The sequence below is a fragment of the Apium graveolens genome, chromosome 2, assembly GCF_009905375.1.
Source record: "Apium graveolens cultivar Ventura chromosome 2, ASM990537v1, whole genome shotgun sequence".
NCBI classification, from domain to species: Eukaryota; Viridiplantae; Streptophyta; class Magnoliopsida; order Apiales; family Apiaceae; genus Apium; species Apium graveolens.
Window position 1 is genome coordinate 140,625,421 of NC_133648.1, and position 7,717 is coordinate 140,633,137.

The window sequence follows — 7,717 nt, forward strand, 5'->3', positions numbered from 1 at the left end:
CCAATTATTATGACTCGACTATCCTCAAGGCAATCACATGATCATACAAAGAATAAAAATTCTAGGCACAAAGTGATATACAACACTACAAGAATTCTGGAGCTTATTACGGAATCATGCTTTTTATTCACAACATAAATGCTTATTTGACCGTGCAATGAGTGAGGTCCACAAAAGACTTATACAATGGTATCCATGTAACGAGCGTTAGGTTAGCGGATCCCAGACTCTAAAAGACTTAGGTCACTAGGCACAAAGTCCCCTAAGAACTTAATAACTCGAATACCAAAGAGCCCACTCTTGATCAATTATGCATAAACACCAAAAAAAAAATTTTTTTTTTTTTTAAATTTCTGAGCAAGTGCGTTTCGCTCCATCTTGCTCAACCCTAGACTACTCGCACAACATGCGAGCCGGCTACTAGCCATTTGACGCCTAGCCACAACTAGCAACAAATTCCATTTTTTTTTTACTCCAATTTTTTTTCTTTTTTTTTCATGCCTTTATCACTAAGAGCTTATTATCGAATTCTGAGCATAATAAATAGATTGACCTCGAAAACAATCAAATCATAACAACAATCTAGCCCTTACGCATTCTCTAAGACTTAGTGGAATTACAAGTGCTTCTAGCATGCATATCAACCTACACGACTTAATATCACTTTAATGCTATCACTACACTCGCATCAATATCACAATTCAGTCGATAAATCATCGCAAAAGGGATCATGGTAAATGCATGAGCTACATGACATGATAAACAATTAAAGCTATATAAAAAAAACTATATGGCATAAATTATGCAACTATATGAACTAAACTATCATGAATATGCAGCTATATGATACACACACAGTATTCCTTAACTACCACCCCCAAACTTAAAATCTTCACTGTCCTCAGTGAAGGCAGCAGAAAGGAACACAGGGTATACCTACTCGGAGTCATCATCATCACCCTCAGTGGGTGGAGTATCAGGCGGCGGGTATGCAGAGTCCTCACCAAAAACTGGCCACTGGATATCAGCTCCAAGGCCCCGAAAAGCAGTCCCTAACGCAAGGGTGAGCTCCTGAGCAAACCTGCTCTGCGTCTCGTACATGGCATCCATCCGCCGTGAAAGCCTCCTATACTGGGTATCAGCCATCCCAGCACCCTTCTGAGCTCTCGAAGAACCAGCCTCATCACGCCCAGGCCTAGCCATAGTAGCACCTCGTGCTGGACGCCCTCCTGGAAGATGATAACCCAGCCCATGCTCCTCAGGCTCACCACCGGTCCACTCCTGCATCCCATTCAGAGTTCCAGAATCAATCGGAGCTGCCGGCAATTGCAACTGCTCATGAGTCGGCCAGTTCACTCCTACTGTTCGGCACAGCTTCGTAACCGTGGATGCATAAGGGATGTTCATATGCTTAGCTCCCCTCAAAAACTTCAGAATTCCTTGGTAGATAAACCCACCAAGGTCCACATAGTACTCCTCATGAAGAATTCCCCACAACAACTGTGCTCTCTCAACTGTGACCTCATGTGCATGCGAAGAAGGCAAAATATTAGCACAAATAAATGCATTCCATGCACGGGTATACCTGTTCATAGCGATTGCTGGGAAGTGACGATACTCATTAGTGCCGGTCTTGAAGGTCCACACTGTGCCCGGCCTACATAGAATCGCACAAATCAAATCCAAGTCAAAATCCTCAGCAGTCTTCTCATTCCAGTTCTCCTCCTCGGGCTTCCTCTCTCGCTGTCCAATCACTTGGCGAATCGCCGCAGGGTGATAATCAACCGTCAACCCTCGGACCACAGAAAACCCATTCTTTTCGGCCTTCGCGTTCGCATAGAACTCGCGAACCACGCTCATCGGTACTGCTTCGGGCGACTCACAAAAAGCTATCCACCCCTTTTTTGCAATCATGGGTAGCAACTCACCATCCCTCCCCGATGGTAAAAACCCTCTCTCCTTCAGAATCGGCTTCCCCAAAAGCCTAGTGTACTCCTCCTCCGCAGCTCTGTCAGTCAACCGAGGCCTTGCAGCAGTACCCCTTGATGAATCAGCAGTAGGGACTGTGTTGCTGCTATCGATAGTGCGTGCTCTCTTGGGTGCCATTGATTCTCCAAGAAAAGTGTTTAAGAACTGAGTTTTGGTGCTTGGGAGAGAGTTTAAGTGTAGGAAGTTTGTGGGAGATATGTAGGATATGTGTATGTATATATAGGGTGTGGAATAGGTTAAATTAGATTAGGGTTTGGGGATTAAGGGTTAAAATGATGGGGTAGTGGGAACAAATCGTGGGTTTATGGGCTACAATTGGTTTTTTTTTTTCTGAACTTAAAAAAAAAAAATTCTGGCAGTCGACCCCTGAGCGGTCGCTCAGCAAAGCTGAGCGGGCGCTCAGGGGGTCACTGGAAAAAAAAAATTTTAGCCCCGATTTTCTGCTTTTTTTGTGTTTTTGGATAGGTTATTAACTTCTAAGGGTTCCTGTAACAACAATTCATGGGTTGCCTCCCACGCAGCGCTTTTTTCGTCATTAGCTTGACGTTGCGTACCCTTCTCAAGTAGTCAACAAAATGGCGCTAGCCACTTCTCGGTTTGCCATGTCCCCATAGTAGTGCTTCAAACGCTGACCGTTAACCTTGAATGCTTGGTCCGGATCATTCTCAAAAATTTCCACCGCTCCATGTGGAAACACAGTTTTGATAATAAAAGGTCCCGACCACCTCGATTTCAACTTCCCAGGAAAAAGTCGGAGCCGAGAGTTGAATAAGAGAATTTGTTGCACCGGCATAAATAACTTAGGATGTAGCTTCTTATCGTGCCACCTCTTCACCTTTTCCTTATACATTTTGTTATTCTCGTACGCTTGAAGTCGAAATTCATCAAGTTCATTAAGCTGAAGCATTCTTTTCTTACCAGCTGCATCTAAATCCAGGTTCAACTTTTTCAATGCCCGGTAGGCCTTATGCTCAAGCTCCGCAGGTAGATGACATCCCTTACCGTACACACCAACTGAAATGGGGACATACCAAGTGGAGTTTTGTATGCTGTTCTGTAAGCCCAAACAGCTTCATCGAGCTTTAAAGACCAATCCTTCCTTGACGGACAAACAACCTTCTCTAGAATGCGCTTCATCTCTCTGTTAGACACTTCCGCTTGACCATTTGTTTGCGAATGATAGGCAGTAGCCACTCGATGATTCACATTATAACGCTGCATCATAGAAGTGAACTTACGGTTGCAGAAATGCGACCCTTCATCACTTATGATTACCCGAGGTGTTCCAAACCTTGTGATAATTTGCTTATGAAGAAAATTTAGCACTGCCTTTGCATCATTTGTCGGTAAAGCTTTAACTTCTACCCATTTTGAGACATAATCGACTACCAGCAAGATGTACTGATTATTGCAAGACGAGATAAAAGGCCCTATGAAATCGATTCCCCAAACATCAAAGACCTCGACTTCAAGCATCACATTTAATGGCATCTCATCCTTTCTTGTCAAATTTCCCACTCTTTGGCAACGATCACACCTTAAAACAAACTGATGAGCATCCTTGAACAAAGTGGGCCAAAAAAACCTGCTTGCAGAATATGAGCTGCCGTCTTCTCACCACCATAGTGTCCACCATAAACCGTGGAGTGGCAGTCTCGTAATATCCCGAGCTGCCGTCTTCTCACCACCATAGTGTCTACCATAAACCGTGGAGTGGCAGTCTCGTAATATCCCCTCCGTCTCACAGAACGGGATACATCTCCTGATGATCTGGTCAGCTCCCTGTCTAAACAAATATGGTTCATCCCACATATACCACTTCACCTCATGCAGAAACTTCTTCTTTTGAGTGGAGGTCAAATTAGGAGGCATTACATTGCTGACGAGATAGTTTACAATATCTGCAAACCATGGTTCTTCCTCCTGAACTGCAAACAACTGCTCATCCGGAAAAGATTCATTGATTAGTGTCCTATCTTGTGAAGTAGAATCGGGATTCTCCAACCTAGAGAGATGGTCAGCTACTTGATTCTCAGTACCTTTTCTATCCTTGATCTCTAACTCAAATTCCTGAAGTAAAAGCACCCAACGAATGAGTCTCGGCTTCGAATCCTTCTTGGAAACCAGATAGCGAATAGCCGCATGATCAGTGAATACTGTTACTTTTGTACCAAGTAGATAAGATCAAAATTTCTCGAAACCAAAGACTATAGCCAATAGCTCCTTCTCAGTAGTGGTGTAGTTCATTTGGCCCCCATTTAAAGTCTTACTCGCATAGTAGATCACATGGAAGAGATTTTTCTTGCGCTGTCCCAGAACTGCACCTACCGCATAATCACTCGCATCACACATCATCTCAAATGGTTCTTTCCAATCTGGTGCTGTAATAACTGGTGCAGTGATCAAACTCTTCTTGAGAGTCTCGAATGCTGCCAAACATTCCTCATCAAATTTGAAAGGCACATCTTTCTCAAGCAAATTGCACAACGGCTTAGATATCTTTGAAAAGTCCTTGATGAATCGCCGATAAAAACCCGCATGACCAAGAAAACTACGGATTCCTTTCACAGAATTAGGTGGTGGAAGATTTTCAATGACTCCCACCTTGGCCTTGTCCACCTCCAGACCCTTGTTAGAGACCTTATGCCCAAGAATAATGCCTTCACGCACCATAAAATGACATTTCTCCCAATTGAGCACCAAATTAGTTTCCACGCACCTTTTGAGTACGGCGCGCAGATTATTAAAACATTCATCATATGAATGTCCAAAGATGGAGAAGTCATCCATGAACACTTCGACATTATTTCCAATCATATTAGAGAATATAGCCATCATACATCTCTGAAAAGTGGCCGGGGCGCCACATAACCCAAACGAAACTCTGTGAAAAGCAAACGTGCCATTCTTTGAGCTCATTCTTTTCATTTGCTACCACAGTGATACCTCCTTTCTTAGGTACACATTGTACGGGGCTTACCCACGAGCTGTCAGAAATAGGATAAATGATGCCTGCATCCAGCCATTTCAGAATTTCTTTCTTCACCACCTCCTTCATGAAAGGATTCAGTCTTCGCTGCTGTTCCACAGTCGGCTTACTACCTTCCTCTAGCAGAATTTTATGCATACAATATGAAGGACTTATCCCCTTGATGTCTGCTATGGTCCATCCAATAGCCGATTTGAATTCTCTCAAAATCCTTAAGAGCTTGTCTTCCTCACTACCTGAAAGGTCAGATGAAATAATGACAGGTAAAGTAGATACATCACCTAAAAAAGCATACCTCAAGTGTTCAGGTAATGGCTTGAGCTCCAAGGCAGGTGCTTCCTCTATTGATGGTTTGAGCTTTCCTTCAGCATTCTTGAGGTCAGAAGTACCAAGAGATTCAAACGGCATGTCCAGCTTTCGCTTCCAGGGAGAAGCGTTCAGATATTGTAATTGCTCGTTGCCATCTTCATCGTCGCTGTCAAAATCCCCCACTAAGGCATTTTCCAATGCATCAGACATTAGCATGCGATCGAGTTCCGAAGTAACCGCAGAATCAATCACATCCACTTTAAAGCACTCCTCATCTTCTGTAGGGAATTTCATTGCCTTGAATACGTTGAAGGTCACATCCTGATCTTGTACCCGTATAGTAAGTTCACCTTTTTGTACATCTATCAAGGTACGGCCAGTAGCCAAAAAAGGTCTTCCCAAGATTATGGGAATCTTCTTATCTTCCTCAAAATCCAGAATAACAAAATCTGCAGGAAAGAAGAGCTTATCCACCTTGACGAGCACATCCTCCACTATGCCCCTTGGGTAAGTAATGGAACGATCAGCCAACTGTAGAGACATGTATGTGGGTTTTGGATCAGGCAGATCCAGCTTTTTAAAGATCGACAACGGCATCAGATTAATGCTGGCTCCCAAATCACAAAGGCACTTGTCAAAAGTCAAATTGCCAATGGTGCAAGGAATGGTGAAGCTACCTGGATCTTTCAGTTTCGGTGGTAACTTTTGCTGCAAAACAGTGCTGCATTCTTCTGTGAGAGCAACGGTCTCAAGGTCATCCAGTTTCACCTTCCTTGAAAGAATACTCTTCATAAACTTCGCATAACTAGGCATTTGCTCCAGAGCCTCAGCGAAAGGTATATTGATGTGAAGTTTCTTGAACACCTCCAGAAACTTACCGAACTGTCTATCCAGCTTTTGTTGCTGCAATCTCTTAGGAAAAGGTGGTGGAGGATAGAGTTGTTTCTCCCCTGTATTAGCCTCAGGCAGAGTGTGTTCAACAGTAGTCTTCCTTGGTTCCGCCGCTTTCTCCTTTTGCTTAGCTTCTTCATCTCTAATTTCAGCTTCTCCTTCTTTTGCCTTTTCAGCATCAGCAACTTTTCCAGACCTTAAGGTAATAGCCTTGACTTGCTCTTTAGCTTCCTTCCTGCCTGGTACTTCCGTGTCACTGGGAAGAGTGCCAGGTTGACGATTGAGCACTGCATTGGCTAATTGACCGATTTGATTTTCCAAGGTCTTGATAGAAACCGCCTGACTCTTGCATAACAGCTTAAGTTCCTCAAAATCAGCACTAGTAGGTGCAGCTGTACTTCCCTGTTGAGGGTATGATTGCCTTGTAGCATACTGCTGTGGTTGCTGGAATCCAGGTGGGTTAAACTGTTTACTCACTCCTTGATGATATGGTGGCTGAATAGCATTCTGATTATTCCCCCAGCTGAAATTTGGATGATTTCTGTTATTAGGATGATAGGTCGCTGGCACAGGCTGCTGTTGTCACTGATAATTATTCACATACTGAACAGATTCGTTGACAAGAGAACACTGATCCGTAGCATGAGAACCTGCACAAAGCTCACAAACCATAGCTATTTGATTAACTCCATATGTAGCCAGAGAATCAACCTTCATTGATAGCGCTTGAAGCTGGGCTGCAATAGCGGTGGCTGCATCAACTTCCAGAATACCTGCTACCTTACCTGACGTCATCCTCTGAGTTGGGTTTTGATGCTCATTTGCAGCCATAGTCTTTATAAGATTATACGCCTCAGTATAGCTTTTAGCCCATAAGGCGCCTCCAGCTGCTGCATCGAGCATGGGCCGAGATTGGGCCCCCAAACCATTATAGAAACCAGTGATCACCATCCAATCAGGCATTCCATGATGTGGACATTTTCTCAACATTTCCTTGTAGCGTTCCCAAGCCTCGCACATAGATTCTGTAGGTTGCTGCGCAAACTGAGTAAGAGCACTCCTCATAGCAGCAGTCTTTGCTATCGGATAAAACTTCACCAGAAAATTTTGCGCAAGATCTTGCCACGTAGTGATGGACCCAGCTGGTTCAGAATGTAACCAGTCTTTAGCCTTGTCCCTCAGTGAGAATGGGAAAAGCCTCAAGTTGATAGCCTCATCAGTCACGCCATTATACTTAAAAGTGCTGCAGATCTCGACAAAATTCCTTATGTGCATGTTGGGGTCTTCAGTCGCCGCTCCTCCAAAAGAAACAGAATTCTGCACCATCTGAATAGTGCCCGGCTTGATTTCAAAGGTGTTAGCTTGAATAGCCGGATGAAGAATGCTTGACTGAATGTCATCAATTTTTGGCCGAGAAAAATCCATAAGAGCTGGATCAGCTTGAACAATACGATCACCCATGTTTACTGGTTCTTTCCGCTCAGTTCCTGAATCCGAATCTTCAAAATCTAACTTCTCCGGAATATCAAGAACTTCGTC

At 43.8% G+C, this 7,717-nt stretch overlaps 1 non-coding gene across 1 annotated transcript; it reads left to right on the top strand.

The window, feature by feature from the left end:
- Nucleotides 1-7,139: 7,139 nt before the first annotated feature.
- LOC141709523 (small nucleolar RNA R71) lies at nt 7,140-7,246 on the top strand. The gene has a single exon (XR_012570094.1). It is a non-coding gene; the product is annotated as a small nucleolar RNA R71 (small nucleolar RNA).
- The last annotated feature ends 471 nt before the right edge of the window (nt 7,247-7,717 follow it).